This window comes from Marmota monax, unplaced genomic scaffold (genome assembly GCF_021218885.2).
Source record: "Marmota monax isolate L192 unplaced genomic scaffold, Marmota_monax_Labrador192_F-V1.1 WCK01_AAM20220418_F8-fsc00034, whole genome shotgun sequence".
NCBI lineage: Eukaryota > Metazoa > Chordata > Mammalia > Rodentia > Sciuridae > Marmota > Marmota monax.
Window position 1 is genome coordinate 5462948 of NW_026693934.1, and position 19853 is coordinate 5482800.

Below are 19853 nucleotides of genomic sequence, written 5' to 3' on the forward strand. Positions count from 1 at the left end.
GAATTGTAATGCATTCTGTTGTCATTTGTTTTTAAAAAATCAATAAAATAAAAAAATAAAAATTAAATGAGGGTCTTACTACAAGCTATAGGAAGAAGCACAAATAGAAATAACAATTTACTCATTCATTTACTCTCAAAGTTAGAGCTAGGCACTGGGAGTAGTAACAATTTATATTGAGATATAAATGAAATAACCGTTATCGGGGGGGGTGACGAACAACTTGTGTACATTGACATAGCAGGAGTGGGAGCCGTTTATTGCAGGACAGGAGCAGTATTTATACATTCCACACAGCTTATCTAGTTAGCATAAACTAGATACATCAGTCAACCAATAAGGAATCTCCACACTTAATGGCTTGCTGGCATTACTTCACAAACCACTCCCTCTGGCATTTTGCCAGGCGCCATCCAGACTTGTTTACAGACTCCAACAGGAAGTCTGGGGGGACATGAGAGAGAGTTGGAAGAAAATGATATGACTGGATTTGCATTTTCCCCCACTAAGTCTTTTGTTTTATTTAAACAACCTCCAGTGAGCAGAGTGGGCTAATAACTACCAATTCCTTACAAAGCCAGGGAGAATAAGCACACCTTCAGCCAGCTTGTGTGTGACGGATGGGAAGGTTTGCAATGAGAATGGCCTCAACCTCAGACTGTGCTGGCTCCCCGGGGGACTACCATGGTGGTGCAGAGGCTCTTGATGGTTTCATCTGCATACATGATAAGGCTCAGAGCTTCTGTCAGGCCATTGATCTGCACCATAGCCAGATCCCATATGAAGGCCTCAGAGTTGTCATTGCCCTCAGTGCTAATGTTAACCCCATACCACATGCTCCCCTGGATATGCTGAGCCCACAGCTCATTGCAAATATCTATCACTCAGTTGGTGTGGGATAACCTCCAAGGTTTTGGCATATGTCCCAATCCCCAGCAGCTGTTTTTCCAGACTAGTCATTAGTGATCCTCAAGTACTTGAAGAGCTCCATCTCAATTTTCCTGCAACCAACTTCCACCAAGTCATTCCCAGTGGCCTTCCTGATGATCATGAAGACAACTTTTAGGGACTGTTCTCTCTCCTGCATAAACTGCTTGATGCCACCATGGAGGATGAAAACGCAGGTCTTTGGGGGCAATCACTGAAGAAATTGTACTCTCTCTTCTGATCAGGGTCTCCTTAAACACCTGGCTCAGCACATCTGCTGACAGAGTATCCACCCTAATCTGTATTGAACTTTTGCACATCATCACTGTCCTCTTCAGATCCTCTATAGTCACTTGGCAGGCATAGAACTTGTCCCTGTAGGCAAAGTACTGGGTGGCCACAACCCCAATGGGGATTTTATAGAAGATGACATTGGCTCCAGAATGATGAATCCTCTCTAACTTGTCATAGAGAATATTCCAGTTGACATCAATAATTTTCCGATGATCCTGAAAACTATGTGGTCTCTGATTTTAGCATTATATTTCTCAGCTTTCAGTTTGCATCTAACATTTAAGAAGGTAATCCTGGGATTACCTTATTGTTATTGCTCTTTCTAGGTTGCATTTCAAGACAATGTAAGAGAGAGTATTCTTGAATGCAACCCAATCATAAGCAGAAACTTTTCTAGGGATCCACCCATCATAATGCAACCACCATCTTAGAAAAGAAAGTTTTCTGCTAAAATATCTACTTGGAGCTCAGAGCAATCATGACATACTTCTCTAGTAGCTTCTTCTGCTCCATTCTATCTTGTTTCTTCTCATTCACAGTGATCTTTATGATCTTGTTAATTGCCAAAAGAGTGATGGTACCGAAGCATGGATGATGATCTGTGGGTACAAACCTTTCCCATGTATGACTTTACCTGCTTCAGAAACTGTGCAGCCAGTAGAATCACAAAAGTGGAGATACCATTAACTTCCACATGTTGGGATTTGGTAAAAGTTCACTGAAGTCTTTGCTGCAGGATAGACAACAAAAAAGTTTTCAGAATTGTGGCTCTACCATTAGAAACTGTTTCTTTGTCTTGACCATGCTCTATAAGGTAATCCATGCCACAGGAACCCAGGGTGGTTCTTACAGCCTCAGAAGTCAACTGCCAGGCACTGAGTTCTCTCATGAGTTTACTCATGAACTCAGTGAGGAATGCCTTGGTAGTTATCAGTCCTGACTTTCTACGGGATAGCTGGTGCAGGCATCATTTTGGAAGCTTATTCAGTGGCCTACTCCTTCTCCTTACTTCTCTGTAAATAGGCCTCCCAGCATCCCCAAACATCCAGTACTAGAGAAGTCTCAGAAGCTTCACTACACCCAGATTTATATTTTGAGGCCATCCCTTTGATAGATATTTGACTGCATATCACATATCTTTTTTTTTTTTTAATTCCTTGACTTTATCTTACATGGACCTCACATTGAGGAGGTAGGGGAAAAGTCACATTCATACATTGTTGGTAGGACTGCAAACCAACAACTGCCAACCACTCTGGAAAGCAGTATGGAGATTCCTTAGAAAACTTGGAGTGGAATCACCATTTGACCCAGGTATCCTACTCCTTGGTTTATACCCAAAGGAATTAAAATCAGCATACTATAGTAATGCAGCCACATCAAAGTTTACAGTAGCTCAATTCACAATAGCTAAACTGTGGAACAGACCTAGTTGCCCTTCAATAGATGAGTGAATAAAAAAATGTGGCATATATACACAATGGAATATTACTCAGCATTAAAAGAGAATAAGGGCTGGGGTTGTGGCTTAGTGGTAGAGCAGTTGCCTAGCATGCCTGAGGCACTGGGTTCAATCCCCAGCACCACATAAAAAAAAAAAAAAAAACTAAACTAAATATACAAAATACAGGTATTAAAAAATCAAATTGAAAAAAGAGAATAAAACTATGTTATTTGCAGGTAAATGGATGGAGTTGGAAAATAGAATGCTAAGCGAAGTAAGCCAATCCCAAAAAACCAAAGGTTAAATGTTCTCCCTGATATGTGGATGCTGATCCATAATTGGAGGGAGTAATGGAAAAAATGGAGAAACTTTGATTGGGCAAAGTGAAGGGAAAGTGGGGAGGGGGTATCGGAGCAGGAAAGATGAGATGAGATGGACATCATTACCCTAGGTACATGTATGACCGCACATATGGTGTGACAATACACCATGCACAGCCAGAGAAATAAAAAGTTGTGCTGCCGTTGTGTACAAGGAATCAAAATGAATTTGGCTGTCACATATATATCTAATAAAAATAAATAAATAAAAATTTAAAAAAATAAAATAAAATAAAATAAATCACCAAAGGTAAAAAAATTAAAATTACAAAAATGATTATGGCAATTCTCTTTTAGAAAAGAATAAACAAATAATATGAATAAATGAAATATCATTTTAATAATTTTAAGCACTTAATTCAATAAATTTTAGTTTTGATCATTACCCCTGACAATAACTTACTTCTTTTGCAATCACAGTTTTTGGATAGCATACATTTTTAGCTTCTTTTTTCTTTTTTTTTTTTTTTAATAAGAGGTGGCACATTGTTTTGCTATCAGCAGAAGATATCATTTTATTTCTTTTCCATAGAGGATCTAACAGTTTGGATCTACAGTGTCCCTCAGGGACTCATGTATTGAAAGCTTGGTCCCTGGTCGATGTATTATCAGGAGGTGGTAGCAACTTTAAGAGGTGAGGTCTAGTTGGGGGAAGTAGATCACTGGGTGCATGACCGTGAAGGGTATATCTTCTAGCCATACCCCTCCTCCCCTTCTCCTTTTCCCTCTCCCTCTTTACCTCCCCCTCCCCTCTCTTTCTCTTTCTCCAGGAGGTAAGGAGCTTTCTTCTGCCACACCCTTTCTACCACAATGTCCTGTCCCATCACAGAGCTAGGAACAATGAGTCCAATGACCATGAAGAGAAACCTCTGAAACTCTGAGCCCAAATAAACCTTTCCTCCTTTAGTTTGATTTTTTTCAGGTGTTTTTGTGACAGTATTAGAAGCCTGACTAAAACAGAGAGGATGGGTTTACATTAAATCATTTATATTTGCTTCTCTAAGCCTCTAAATATAACATCCATGCACTGTGTCACATTAATTAATAATATTTTACCTGATAGAGGGACTTGATATCATGATCCTTTTAGGATTTCAAAATTGAACAGGATAAAATGATCCCAGACTCCAAGAAAAAGGGTAAGCATGAGTTAATTTAGGTTTTGCCAGCAACACCAGCAGTCTAGCCAGTCAATTCAGACAACATTTAGCTGGCAGGCTCTTATCTTTTCCAACTGGATAGAGTGGCCCAGAATAAAGCCAGCAGAGTTGGTTTCACACTATTGAAAACTTTGCCCCAATAAGCTGTCAAATATGCAGTGACAGTCAGTAATCAGGCTGCAGAAGCTATTTAAATAAAAATGGCTACTTTTGAATAAGACACAATGGGACATATTAGGTGGGGTTTGACCTACAAAGGGTAAAACATCAAAATTAATTTGGAGGAAAAATTAAGATTCTCCTCACAGTCTCAAAGCTTCCTTCTCTAATCACAGTGCGGACACTATCAGTGAACAGAGGATCTTTGTATTATTTCCAAGTTTCTCCCGTTGTCAGTCACTGTGACAAAGTGCCGGCCAGTCTGACACAATGATGAATCACTCCAGACATTGAGTTTTCACATGACTGTGGAGGGTTCTCTGTGGATTCTGTCCTATGGAAATGCCACAGATGCACATTGGGTGCTATGCTCATGAACAGCGCTGTAATCTGGTAAAATTAAACACATGCATTTAGAGAAAAGAGATGTCTCATAAACATTTACTGCCTCTGTTTCTAACATGTCATCATATCGCAATTGATTCAAATGTCTATTGAGCAAATCTTCACTTTCCTAACCAATTCCTATTTATACTCTGCTGAAATGAGTAAGATTTGAAAGTACATTAAAATATTAAAACAAATATTTTTATTGTTTTAGCTATTAAAAAAATGTGGACCATTTTATTCTTTATCCTTGAAATTTGAACATACAACATATAAATTCTCTGCTAATACATTTTCTTAACTGATTAGATCTTATAAACCTAGTGCTGGATGATGGATTGATGCATAGTCCAATGCAAATGTACTTGTAATGTCTACCTTAGCTTCCTGTTAGACTTGTCAATACACCAGTGCCTCAAATCCATTTTCTCAGTAAAAATGTTGCAGTTTTCTGATTACTATTCACAAAGGCAGCTTCCTGAGTTATTTCTGCTCCTGCACAATATTCATGATAGCAATTTGATACCTTAGCAGTTTCAAGGTTATCAAGTGATTGAAAATCCTACTGCTTACTTCAAGGTGTAACATATACAACTGTGCTGTCATTCATTATAGCAGTATAATAGTTTTTCGTAATGCCTTTCATGAACTGCTGATTTAGAAGTGTAAGCCTAACTTCTGAAGGCGCTTATCAGTCTCAGGCTGGGGAAGTACTGCTTCTCTGGAAACATCAGCCTGGGACTCTTTGTTCTACTTGGAAAAAAACTAAACCAACTTTCATTTCTCTCTTTGACAGCGCTAGAGCCCTGTGAAATCATTAAGGTACATTTGCAAGAAGTCACAAACAAACAAAAACTGTGGTTATCTGGACTTTTGAAAGGCTAATGTTAATCAGAAATGAATTTTAGTAGGTACTACTGGATTTTGCAGATTGTTGAGATTAAGTTAGAAGAAAGGAATTACTGATGGAAATAAGAGAGATTTTGCTGAAGTAAAAATACACAAATGTCAAGCAAATTTAAAATGATTCTGGGAAGCAAAATCAACCATTATTCAGACCTCTGCTTTCCACACATTGCTCTACCCACACATTGAATTTTGGTTTAGGGGTCTCTGGTTGGAGCAGAGGGTTGCTTGAATGAATTTAGAAGGTGGCATCTGTTTAAGTAACAGATGTCCGTGTCACTGAGGTGCTATGTTCTCACTCTTTATATATGGGGAAATGGCTGCTGAAAGAGTTTTATTGTCTTTATGCAAATGAAAATATCATATTCTTCTCCTTAAAGGGTTCCTTATCCTGATGTGGATCCACTACAACCATAAAGGACCTCAACCTCATCAATTTTTTTTTTTTAAATTTTGGAATCTGATAAAGTTTCTTACGCACCGCCAGTTGTGCATGAAATGAGGTTTGGAATTACAGACATACTTGCTCTTACTTAACGAGGCCCCACTGGGTTGAAGCAAACGCGCAAATTGGCAGAGTAAGGTTGGTACTGACCCCTTACCAAGATAAATTTACCTGCTATGGCACCGAAAGAGACCAGAGCTGGCTTTGCATTCATGCCCCCTCAGATAGCTTAAATGTTGAAAGGAGGGGTTGCCTTAGGGACTGATTTCACCATTGTTCATTTGGTTCTCAGTTTATAGAAATCTCTTGCTCCTTTTATTTTTTCAGAAGGGATGAGGAAGAATGGAGTTAACCAAAACCACCCTTCAGGTAGGCACATAAAATCAACCATTACAAATATTCGAGGTGACAGTATGTAAAGTATACACAAAGAACTTATGCATTTCTGCTGCAAACCATATTTTGATGGCTATCTTGAAAAAGAGTAAATTGTTAGAGTAGTGAGCTGAAGCACTCATTTCTTTCATGGAATGCCATTTTTACTTGAAATACAAAAGAGAAAAACTATGAAGATTAGACAAATTATTCAGTTAGGTATTTGGAGGATGTCATGAAAATGAAAAAGAGTCTTTCACTTCTAGGCAAATGACTACATGTAAATTTGAATTTCAAAAAACTTGTATCCATCATCATGAGCTTGGCAACCTCCTAATATTTAAAGATTTTTCTATTCAAATTGGTGGCATTATTAATAAATGTGATTTTTTTGATATTGTAAAATGAAAAGTGTCAATATTTGAAGATCTGCTTAATTCTGTGAACTAGTATTTTCCAGATCACAGAATCATGTTTGGTAAAAAGATTTATTGAAATGTAATGTAGACTAACAGATTGTAATATAACAGAATTAAGAAAAGTTTATTGATAATTTTTTAGTTTCCACACAAACCTAACTTTTAAGAAACTACTACTTATTGAGTTTTGGTGTTCTATCCAAAAGGATATCTACTATTATCTGAAAAAGCTCTTAGAATTATCCTTACTTTTTTAGCTACATCTATGTCTAAGGCCATATTTTATTCATGTATTTCTGCAAAACGACACACAACAAGAGATTGAATGTAGATGCAGAATTGAGCTCTCATCTATTAAGCCAAATAGTAATGAGATTTAGATTCATGGAGGTCTGTAGAGATAATTTGTTGAATTGATTGACTTATTAAGACAAACCTGGGAGGCTTTTTTGCATTTATTTTCATGTGGACAATTATAAAAATTAAAGTAATTTCAAAGCTCGTGGGGAGTCTCATGTTTTCCAAGAAGAAAAATTTACTCTATACCCATGGAAGTCATGTACTTGTGATAAACCAAATGTCCCTAAGTATCAGAAGCCCAGCACCAGTGTGTTCAAATGGACAGAAGGACTGACGTAGCTCATTAAGACCCCTCTCCACCCCATATAGTTCAGATGCTAGCATATCTTCTTCCGGGTTCTGCATTTCCTCTAGCCCACTAGTGTTTCTGAAACCATCAAAGTGGTTTTCATTTATATTTGTGAATCAACTAAGTCTGCTAGGTGTCTCTATCCTACTCCATGTAGCTCAAGTCACAGCTAATAGACTATTGATGCTTTCAGAACCTTAGGCTGCTAAAACCTAGATGGACTTAATGCCATTGTCTCCATGTTGTTACATTGCCACCCATCAGAGAAAACTGGAAGGACACCTTTTTCTAGGAAATGGGAATGTAGTGAGTAGCTTAGCAGGGAGTATGAACTGTGACACTGGAAGAAACCTGCCACCTAATCAACACTGCTGGGGAAAAGAGACATCACAAAATTAACTTCACAGTAAAAGTGGTCGAGGGTAGAGATCATGTACTTAGCATGTGGCAGAGGGTGCAGGATTATTAGGATGGGGCTGAGATAGGGAGCCCAGCTGCCATCGAGGGTATAGTTGTTAGAAATATGATTTGTGAAAATATTCTGAAAACTTATAAATTTTCATGGAAAAATATGGTTCCCATGACTCCAAGATATCCCCAAAGTGTCAATAAAGTCATTCCAACTAGAAAAGAGGATGTGGCTCAGGAGCCTAATGCTTCTCCCTTATCAAGGCTCAGGTCCACTATACTTTTCATTGAAAAGAGAATTAAATAATGAGTTTAATGGGTGACTCTTCCAAGAAGAGAGAGTTGTCTTATGTCCATGGGAAATTTAAGAGCCAAGTTGGAGATGAAGAATTTCAGAACTCCTAACCCCACTTACCCCGAACTGTATATACATTGTTTTAATCAGCTGTTTCACTGCTGTGATCAAAAGGCCTGACAAGAACAATTAGAGAAGGAAAAGTTTATTTGGGGGCTTGCAGTTTCAGAGGTCTATGTCCGTTCCTCAGGGCTTGAGGTGAGGGAGAACATTATGGCCAAGGTGTGTAGCAGAGGAAAGCAGCTGGGAACATGGCACCAGGAAGCAGAGAAAGAGACAAAGCTCACAAAATATATACCTCAAAGGCACATCCCCAGTGACCCACCTCCTCTAGCCACATCCTACCAGTCTACAGTTTACCACCAGTTAAACCTTATGGGGGATTAACACACTGATCAGGTTAAGGCTCTCATAACCCAGTCATTTCATCTCTAAATTTCCTTGCGTTGTTTCACACATGAGCTTTTGGGCAACACCTAATATCTAAACCATAGCATGTATGATCTGGAGGTTGGACCATTTGCTTCTATTTCTTCTACTCCTAATTATCTTTATTGATTTATTTATTAAGAAATCAAATTTAAGGGAAAGTAGCCTCTCAAACTCAAGAATCTCGGAAAACACTTGTGCTTGTGGGTCCCTCTTTCCCTCAAACTGTCTCCAAGCATTTTTAGTTAATGCATTCATTTTAATATCTGAGAAGTACAACATTCACTATGAAGATGAGTATGATTTAGTGGTTTTTAATCATTATTCAGAATTCTTTTCAATTATCAGTATTGAAATTTATCTCCACTAGTGTGGAAAATAGAGTTTGATTGGACTTAGGATTCAGAAATCAGTTTGCTGAGTTTGATAAAACTTTATGGAGGTTGTTTGAAACAAAGGAGGTAGAATATACTTTATATATATATATACATATATATATATATATATATATATATATATATACATATAATATATGTATAACACATATTTAGAATATATAGATATTCATATATATATATACCTTTATATATACTATATAATTCAGTTTTATGGCTATAATTGCTAGCAAGTTAGGCTTTATATATAACTAGTAAAGCTCAATTGTCATTTTTGTAGCTGGTGTCTTGGTATATTCTTTGTGGACAAATCATTTGTAGATGTCATTAGGGCCATCATTAGTTCTTTGATTTCCACAGGTAACCTAATGAGTAAAGGATGCCATAGATCTGAGTAGAATGCCAACAGAGGCATCTGGGAATATCCCTGCATATCTCAAATGCCAGAGTTGAACATCAAGGACCCCTGTATGCCTAGGTCTAGATAGAGATAGAGAAACCCTGAACCATCTCCCTCATCATCACCTTCAACTTCATTCCATTCCTTCTCCTCAACAATCCCCAAATTGTCCTTGGGTACTATGGAGGCAAGAGATAACAGGTAGTCAAAAGCAAAATCAAGTAGATGTGACAATGAGAGAAAGGAAAGAAGCCGATTGGGTACTCATGTGGGAGGTGTAATTGTGCCTATGGCAGGAGCAGAGGGCTCAGGTTCATACTGCAGGTGCTTGTTTGCTTTTTTACTCAGGCCTAAATCATGCTAAATCAACAGGCAGGAATTCGGAGATATCCCAGGTCATGGGTAGCGTATAAATTTTTTTCCTGGTATGCTAATGCCATTTGATAGGTAATGTGTCTGGCATACTGTGCTGAAATAGATTTCGAGGCTCAAATTGGGCTATGAGAAAGAGAAGGCTGTAATTCGTAAACATTTGCCCTGGGCATAACAAGGGAGATTGCAGCATGTGTGTGATGTGATTATCAACCCTGCCCCTCACTTTTCCAGGGCCTGCCAAATGTATGACTACACTAGTGGCATTGCCTGCTGGAAGAGATTGGCGAGCGCATGACAATTGCTGTGTAGGGCTACTTCTATCTTTTCCCGTCCTTTCATTTCTAAAAGACATTAGGGATTCAAGTCTCCATGTTCATTTTATTACAACCCTCTTCATTGATCCTGTTCCCAGAATAATTTTCTTCAGAGTCTACCAGAAAAGCCTTCCATCAGTCTCTCTGCACTCTCCCAAATGAGAGGCAGAGACAAAAATGAAACGATTCACAAGAGCAAAAAGACCCAGAGGGACTCTCCTCTTAGGCCACTGAGATACCTATAACAGTTCAGGTGAAATGACAGTCAAATGATTTCCTTGTTTGTTCCCTTCCCTTGACCAGTTTTTCAAGAAATCCATGTTGAAAATGTCTTGTTCCTCTATTTATATTGCATTATAATGCAATTGGTTGCTTTCCTCTGTTTGTTTCAGGGTGGTGACACAGCTCTGGGGGCCTGGGATGATGAAGTGAATGAGGAGGGAGAGAGACAGAGAGCACACACATGAAAACCCCCATCAGCAATAGTTTTTCTTATTTATAGTGACAACCCCAAGCAAAATATAAAAATATATTTAAGGAGATGACAGCTTTGTTGCTTCTTGATCACAAACCAGCACTTATGAGTTCACTTTTGTGAGCAGATAGAAAGGGCTGTGACTTGATAAAACAGGATGAGAAAAAAGAAAAAGAGATCAGGTGAAGGGCGATATGTCCTAGACAAGACCAGTACAAGGACCCAGATGCTGAACAGTATGCAGACTCAGATTGTTGTCTGCAGGGCCCTGGACGAAGGGGGATGAAAACCACCCCCTTCAGAAATCAGAATTCCAGAAAGGCAAGAAGTATTCAGAGTTGTCTTCCAGTACTATAGTTTGTATTCAATAAGAAACACAGTCTTTAATTTACTTCACATCAAAATAAGATGGAAAAAATGTGCATGAAAATATTTAAGGAATCACTTATTTCTGTGTTAAGTAGAAGCAGTAGCAATTTATAAGTGGATCCATGTTTGAACTGGATAAATCACTTTAAAAGGTAGAAGAGCTGAGGAGATGCAATGGGCCAGAGAACTCCTGCCGGCAGAGAGGAAAAGTCCTTGCTCCACATGCCTAACAATACCAGTTCTTCCTTTGGCTGAAGACATCCACCATTGCTTTGAACACATTTCTCTGGTTCAGTCCTTACTATCCATGCCCAGCTAGCTCACATAATCTGACTACTTTGACAGCCCATGCAATTTTACATGGATGCCCTTCCCATGATCATATCAAGTCCCTTGTTCCCACCACACACCCACCTGCCCACCCTTGTCCCTACTGTAGGTTCATCTCCTTGTTGTCTTGACTCTCTCACCCTGGTGGACTCTTCCTCTGAGCACTGCTTTTGCCCACCTTAGTTACCTTGGTTGTTGTTGAGGGATTTTCTTTGGTATGTGATTCTGTGTTGACAATCATTCTCCTACCAATCTGCATCTGCTACTGTTCTTGGTAAAAGAAGTAAAAAGAAAATACCCCCAATGAGGAGTATGAAGAAAGGGAAAGGGAGAGATTTATAATCTCTAGTTAATGCTCGTTAGCGCTGCATTTGATGAAGAGAGACCACCACCCACCTCCACTGACCAAACCAGTTGTTTTGAAATGGCATATTTTGGCTAGTATGGGTTCATTAAATCTCCAGATGCCTTTTTGAAAGAAGCATTTGTCTGATGACAGCGGTTCTCAAACTTTGCTCCATTAGAATCTCATGGGAAACCTGAAGTGTAGGCTGCATGACACGCCAAATAAATTTGAATCTACAGAAGTGGAAACCAGGTGTTTAGAAGCCAACTTTAAAAACCAGTGCCGAGGCTTAAGGAGCAGCAGAATTGGAGGCAGATGGTGGACAGGAAACAAAAGAATGACTGGATTCAGAATCTCTGCACCTTATTGGCTTTGACACTAAATCTCTCACAGTCTCATTTTCGTTAGTTATAAAATGGAGTTAATTCAAATTTTGTAGGCCAGTCCTCAGTATTCTGAAGAGGTTTCAGGAAATCATGGTTTTGTATTTTTGGAAATACATTGTAGACTGCAACACTCCATGTGAACACAAAGTGTTATTAAAGTCACATAGAAACAACACAGATTTTCTCATTCCACTCAACATCTTTGGCAAACTTGTAAGCTACATGCAATCTGTGATTGGTGCACTCACTCCAACTCCATCTTGGGTCATGATCTCTCCTCTATTGATGCTTATGACTTGATTTTCAGTGTCTTTAAGATATTCATGGATGTCCAGGATGAAGGACAGGGTAGCCATCTTGCCATGCTTTCAATGTGTTCAGATGACACAAAGAATATGACTTGGGCAGCTAAGTCACTTTGAGCCAGAATTTAGTGAGTTAATTGTGTTCAGCTAGGATTTCAAGGACCCCAATGTCTGTTCTCCTTTCTGAGACTACTCTGTTATTTTCTGCATAGTTCTTAATTTTATGTCACCTTATCACCTCCTTTCTCCATCTTGGATTCTTCCAAAACTGCTTTAATACCTTGGCTGGAGGGTCACATATTTCAATGGCTAATGCTTCTATTCAACTATTTTACCCAGAGGCTAATAACCACATTTCTGATTTTGACTGGTGCCCTGGCCATGATTTCTGACAATTTTTTGGCTTGGCACGTTAGTTTTGGACTCACATTACCTCTGAACCATGACTAGCACAAAGATAATATCAGGACTGGCTGAGCCCTTTCTTCTGACACACCTGTATTATTACTGCTCTACTCTTGCTCACCTACTATCAACTCTTAGATCCTATATCTACTAATCTATTTAGTAATTTTGTATTAGATGACAGTAATAATACAAAACAATACAATACAAAACAATAAACATCAGGCACAGTGGGAAATAAATCAAGCCATACGAAGTTTTACAAACATTGTCTTGGTGTGTAAATGGCTCCACACCTGAATCCTCTGTTCTTTTTTTACATATTTTCCCCTCTCTACTTTCTAGATTTTTCTCCCTCAACTCTTATCCCAATATGTGAGAAGCACACATCAGCAATAATTGCCACAATATAACATCAAGGTTGTCCAAAGAAGAACCAAAATCAAATATGCAAAATATGCAAGTGATAAACTTAATGAAAATTTGAAAAGACCTGCAAAACAAAACTATGAATTTTTACTGGGATCTTAAGACAAATCTTGAAATAAACAGAGAAAGAAAGATTACTGACTCTGCAACCTAAGGCTAAAAATGTCAAAATATATAATTTTATACAATTAATTTGAATGTTTAATATAATTTTAACAACAATTATAAATAAACTTTTTAGAAGTTAAAGAGTCTAAGTTTAGGCTGGGTATGTAGCTCAGTGGTAGAGTGCTTACTTAAGCGTGTGTGAGGCCCCAAGTTCAATCCCCAGCATTGGAAAAAAAAAAGTCATAATTTCACCTGAATGAGTAAACATGTGAAGATAACAAATGTTGTTTTTAAAAAGTAAAGAACTCTGCCAGGCACCATGGCACAGGCCTATAATCCCAGTGGTTCCGGAGGCTGAAGCAAGAGGATCACAAGTTCAAAGCCAGCTTCAGCAACTAAGTGAGCCCTGAGTAATTTAGTGAGACTCTGTCTCAAAATAAAAACAAATATGGATGGGGATTTTGTTCAGTGGTTGAGGGTCTCTGGGTTCAGTCTCTAGCACCAAAACAAAACAAAACAAAAAAGTAAAGAACTCACTCTGATGACAAGCTGTGTAGTAATTTCTTAAAGATTTTAAACAACATGCTGTTGGCAAAAGAGCCAATCAACAGATCAGAGCAGAATAAAGAACGCCTCATGGACAGATATTTACCTTTGCAATATTCAATATCTAGGGACTGATAGCAAGACGAACATGCAATGCTTGATTAGATGTCGGGGTGGAGAACAATCTCCTGTTCATGTACCAAATAAATTCCAGGAGGATTAAAAATTAAAGAAACTAATAAAATGCTATCAAAAGCGGGGGTGGGGTGGGGGTGGGTAATACCAATAATTATCTGACGTAAAAATAAGGAAGGGCTTCCTAATCATAAAAACAAAGAAAGGAATTACAAAAAACTATCAGTACATAAGACTGCTAAAAAAGGAAATTTTTGTCATACATAACATTTAAAGGTAAATGACATGTTAAGAAATATTTGAAACTTTCACAACTGATGATTGGAGCTATCAATCTCTAATGTGCTCAAATTGATTAAATTTAAAAAATCCTTAAACTCAAAATTACAAAATGCAGTAGTCCAATAAAAATATAAACATCCTCAGATTCTTTAATAATCCAAGAAATGTCCATTAAACAATAACAGAAAATTATTTTCTACCCTTAAAAGTGCTAAAAGAAAAATATAATTCTCATTCAATACCTAGAAGATGGTGTGAAAATTGGTACAACCTCTAATGGAAAAGAGTCTTGAGTTTTATATTATATTCAGAGTACCATAAAAATTCCAATCTTTTGATTTTTAATTATTTGTATGGAGACCCATTCTGAAACAATAATCATATACATGCTCAATTTATTATAGTGTATCACAGGGTAATTTTAATATAAATAAAATAACTCTAAATGTCCAACAATACAGGGAAGATTTAAAATCATGCACCCACACTATTAAAGCACTAAATCATGTGGCAAAGAGTAATAATATGAAATGATGCTCATAAATTGTCAAATGAAAATAAAGTATGACACAAAGTGGGACTGTAGGGTACAATAACAGTTTTCCCACCATATGATTATATTTCATCATAATATGCATATTCAGCACACCTCCATGTTCACTATCCATTTGATCCTTATTTGGTGGGAAGGGGACTCATTACTTTTCTTCTTGAGTTGAAAAAGATGTAGATTCAAGACTGAGTTCTACCATACTAGCCTCTCTACTTTTTTTCACCTAAGGTTCATGCCATGCAGTAAGAGCTACTTTAAATAAATTTAGGGTGTGCCAATTTGGGGGAACTCTTCCCGAGATCCTCAGACCACTGAATATGAGGTAGAAAAGATTTTGTATGACTAGTATTTTTCTATGCTTTTCTCTGGGCACAGGGATCCACTATTGAGAAAGAGAGTGTGTGTGTGGAGGGATTATTTTGGAATCTAGAACTAAGGAAGAGAAGAAATTCCAAAAGCACATACAAAAACAAACCACATGATTTAAGACTTTGATTAGAGTTAAGAAGAAAACAAGCAGAATGTGTTGGTGAAGAATTAGTTTATGGGAACAGGAGCTTTTTAATTTCAAGGAGGACTTTCAGGAACAGGTGACAACTTGAGCAGATACCCAAATGATGTCCAGAAGGAAGATATGGAGAAAGAGGTTTCCAAGCAGTGGAGACTGCATGTCAGAGGACCCTGAAATTGAAAAGCGTTGATGCAAAACCCAGGAGCCTGGAGTATAGTGAGCAGGAGATAGAATGGTATGAAATGAGAAGGAAAATTCTGGGTCAGATCATACAGGCTGGGTAGGGACAGAATACATTCTACCTTGTGATTAGAGTATATCCCACTGAAATGTACCCAGAGGAAGTGGGATTTAAACTGATCAGTTGCGCAAATCAGTAGGATTTTCATGCACACACATGGGGTAGAGCACTGCAATAACTAGGGCAACAAGATCATGATATAAAGCACAGCTATACGATGCCTGTCTGATGTGAAAGTCCTTCTTTTTATTCACTTATTCCTTTCATTAGCTAGGGAGTGGGGCTGAACTATTTCCAATAACACTTATATTATCTGACATTTTAGTGATGCTCAATTATAATCATTGTGAAACTCATTTTGAGGATCCCTAGTTTTCCTTTATCATGTTGCCTTATATATAATGGTATAAGGAACTCAGGAACAGTTCTGGAAAACTGACACTCCCATCTAAATCAAAAGCATCAAAAATTGTTGACACATTGTACAAGTTATTAAAATTAGCAATGCAAAGTTTTTTAAACAGGACAAAGGGACAATTCTGTTCAATCTTGTCAGTTATGTGAAACTAATGATGAGGGCAACTAGTTAGTCATCATTTAAACAAAATGAAATATTTATTGTGAAAAAGTAAATATAAGTCTGAAACCTTAGCAATGAAACATAAATGAATAAAAAAAATCGCTTTAGATTTCAGTCCTTGGTCTATTTAATTTTATTGCAGCTAAACTCATCTCTTCCCTGGGAACAGATTGCAACATAAACAGATATTTATGACATTGTATAACTATTCATAGTTCTCTGTTAAGAAAACATCTGAAAATGCTTTTTATTTATTTTGAGATAGGTAAGGTTGAATACCTGAAAAAAAAAAAAAAGATTCTGGGCTCTCTGCTGTGCCTTTGTTGTGTTTTGCTTTCTCTGCACTGCTTATTTATATACTAAAGTTGGATTGCAAGAAGAAGAGAGAAAAAAAAAAGCTTTAGAAGTAGTTTCTGTTGTTTCCTATTCAACTCACATATCATGACCTACCTTAGTCTCTTCCACCATTTTTTTCTCTGAAACTTCTGAATTGCTGACATAGTTTAGATACCTGCATGTCCCCCAAAAGCTCATGCATGGGACAATGTGAGGAAGTTGAGGTGAAATAATTGGGTTCTGAAAGCTTTAATCCAATTAGAGATTAACTGAGTAGTAACTGAAGGCAGGTAGGGTGTGGCTGGAGGGGTGGGTCATTGGGAGCATGCTTTGGGGGTATATATTTTGTTCCTGGTGAGTGGAGTCCCTCTCTCTCTCTCTCTCTCTCTGCTTCAGGATCATCAGGTCCTGAGCTACCTTCCTCCGCCATATCTTTCTGCCATGATGTCCTGCCTTACCTTGGGCCCAGAGCTATGACGTTGGCCATCTCTGGACCAAGACCTTTGAAGCTATGATCCCCCAAACAAACGTTTCCTCCTCTCTAATTATTCTCGTCAGATATGTTGGTCTCAGCAGTTGAAAAGCTGATTAAAACAACTTCCCACTTTGGAGAAATCCAATGCTAGTTCCCTTCACCCATTTGCTTCCTCTGCATGCTCTCCTCCTCTTTAGCACCTTGTCCCCCTGCCTTCACCAATCCCTCAGGACTCCTGATTCACATTTAGCAAATGTCTTTCAATGCATTTCTTCTTTTGTCACAGAAAACAGACAACTTCCTGAGGGTTTCCTCAATTATTTTTAAATTGCCCCACCATCACTTTGGTCTTAACACTTGTCAAATTATCCCCACAGCCTACCACCTTTGTCATACCCCAATCCCCTATGTGAAACCCGGGTTTCCTGGTTTCATCTAATCAGGATTCCCACCTCAACCCAGGACCCTGTCTCCTGCCTGCCTAACTAGGCCAGACTCACTTCCTGAGAAGCACCCTTTACTCCCAGGTTGTATCCCCAAATGCTCCTAAAGGGGTCTTTTAATTTGACCTTCTTAAGTCTAATGTACCTGGTCCCTTCTCTTCATAGGCACAGTTACATTTTAGACCTGCATCTTTCAGCTCCTTTTAAAAATTAACACTCATCTACTTGGTAAATATTCATTAAATGCATGCTATATGGAAGACTCTTGTTTTAGTTTTCTTCAGTGTTACCCAAACACCTGACAAGCACAACTTAGAGGAGGAAAAGTGTCTTTTAGGCTCACAATTTCAGAGTTTTCAGTCCATGGTCAGCCAATTCCATTGCTATGTATCTGAGGTGGGCAGAGCCTAATGTCAGGGGTGTGGCAGAGGGAAACTGCTCAGTTCATAAGAACAGGGAAGCAGGCAGAAAGAATCCATGTCTGTATAATATGTCAAAATACACTCTACTCTCATGTATATCTAAACAGAACAAATACAAATAATTTTAAAAGAGAATAAAGAGCCAGGGACAAGATATAATCCCCAAGGGCATGTCCCCAGGGACCTACTTCCTCTAGCTCCACTCCACCTATCTACAGTTACCACCAGTAGTCCATTCAAATAATAAGTACATCAAATGGATTAATCCAGTGATGTTACAGCTCTCATAATCCAATCTTTTCACCTCTGAACATCACTGCATTGCCTAATACATGAACTTTTGGGAGGACATTTTTATATTTAAACCCAAATATCTGTATTCTAGGCACATGAGACATACAATGAAACCAAGTGTACCAAGATTTCTGCTTTCAAGAAGCCTATATCCTCCTTGGCAGAGAGAGTGATAACAAACATAGAATTTAATAAATAAGTACATTATTATATGATAAGTTAAAAGGTGGTGTTACGGAATAAAACAGAATAAATGGGACACAAGAATCTAGGTGGCAATAAGGGATTGCCATTTAAAATAAGGTGTCCAAATTCGGCCTTATTTTAAAAAGGTGATGTTTGTTGTTGTTGTTTTTAAGAGTGATACATCTCAAAAGAATTGTCCTAGTCCTGAATACACTAAGAGTGAAAGCAGAGACCAGTGAGGAGGCAATGATGGCTCTGACCAAGGCGTAGCAGTGAAGATAGCCAGAAGTAACATGATTATAGCCATTTTGTGATGGCAGAATGGATTTGTCTATGGATTGGAAGGTGTGAAAGGCATGGATAAACTAAGATGGTTGTGTTAGTCAGCTTTCCATGGCTATAACGAACCTTGAGATAAATTAACTTATAAGGAGAAAAGGCTTGTTTGGGCTCACAGTTTTGGAAGTTTCAGATCATGGTTGGTTGGCCCATCACTTTTGGGCCTGTGGTGAGGTAGCACATCATGGTGGGAGCACATGAAGAAGAAGCTGCATACCTCACAGAACCAGAGAAAGGAAGAGGAGGAATTGAGCTCCAATACTCTCTTCAAGGTCATGGCCCAAATGACCTGACTTCCACTAGGCGTTGGCCTCAAAAGGTTTCAGCATCTCCAAATATTGCCACTAGCTGGGGACCTGGCCTTTAAAACATGGGCCTTTGGGTAACACAACCAACAATAACATTGGTCCCCAAGATTTTTGGCTTGAGAAAATAGAAAAATGGAGTTGCTATTCCAGAAATAGAGACAACTGCTAAACAAACAGCTGTAATTGGGTAACATCAGGAGTTCCACTTTAGACACATATGGTTTGAAGGATCTATTAGATGTCCTGTGGAGAGGTGATGAAGGCAGCTGCCTACGTGAGGCAGGAATGTGGAGGAAGAATCAACATATAGAGGATATATCCAGAGAAAAGAGAAGAATATCCAAGTGGCAGCCCAGAGCACTATAATGTAAAGACCTAGGGAATATAAAAGGAATCACCAAAAATGTTTAAAAAAATAAAATAAAGGAGTGACCAGTCAGATAGAACAAACAAGAAAATGTGTACCTTAAAAGCAAGATCAAGAAAGGATATCAGAGAAGAGGATTTATGTAGCTGTACCATTGCTGATAGTTCTTAAGATAAGGACTGAGACTGAGAATTTACCTTTGGATTTAGAAAAAAAAAATTCTGTGGAGTGATACAGGTAGGTTTACAAGAAGCAGTTGGGAGGATACAAATTAGGACAGCGAATATAGATGAGCTTTAAGACATTTGCTCTAAAAGGGAATCACATTTACCCTAAAGTGCAGTACCCAGTGGGTTGAGAAAAGGACTTTAAGGTGGGAAGAATAAGCTGGGCATGTGGTACCTACCTATAATCTCAGCAAATTTAGGAGGCTGAGGTGGGAGGATCACAAGTTCCAGGTC

The 19853-nt window shown here is 38.3% G+C and overlaps 1 pseudogene; it reads right to left on the reverse strand.

The window, feature by feature from the left end:
• Positions 1-653: 653 nt before the first annotated feature.
• The window catches only part of LOC124106161 (T-complex protein 1 subunit eta-like), a 42480-nt pseudogene continuing 23280 nt past the window's right edge, over positions 654-19853 (reverse strand).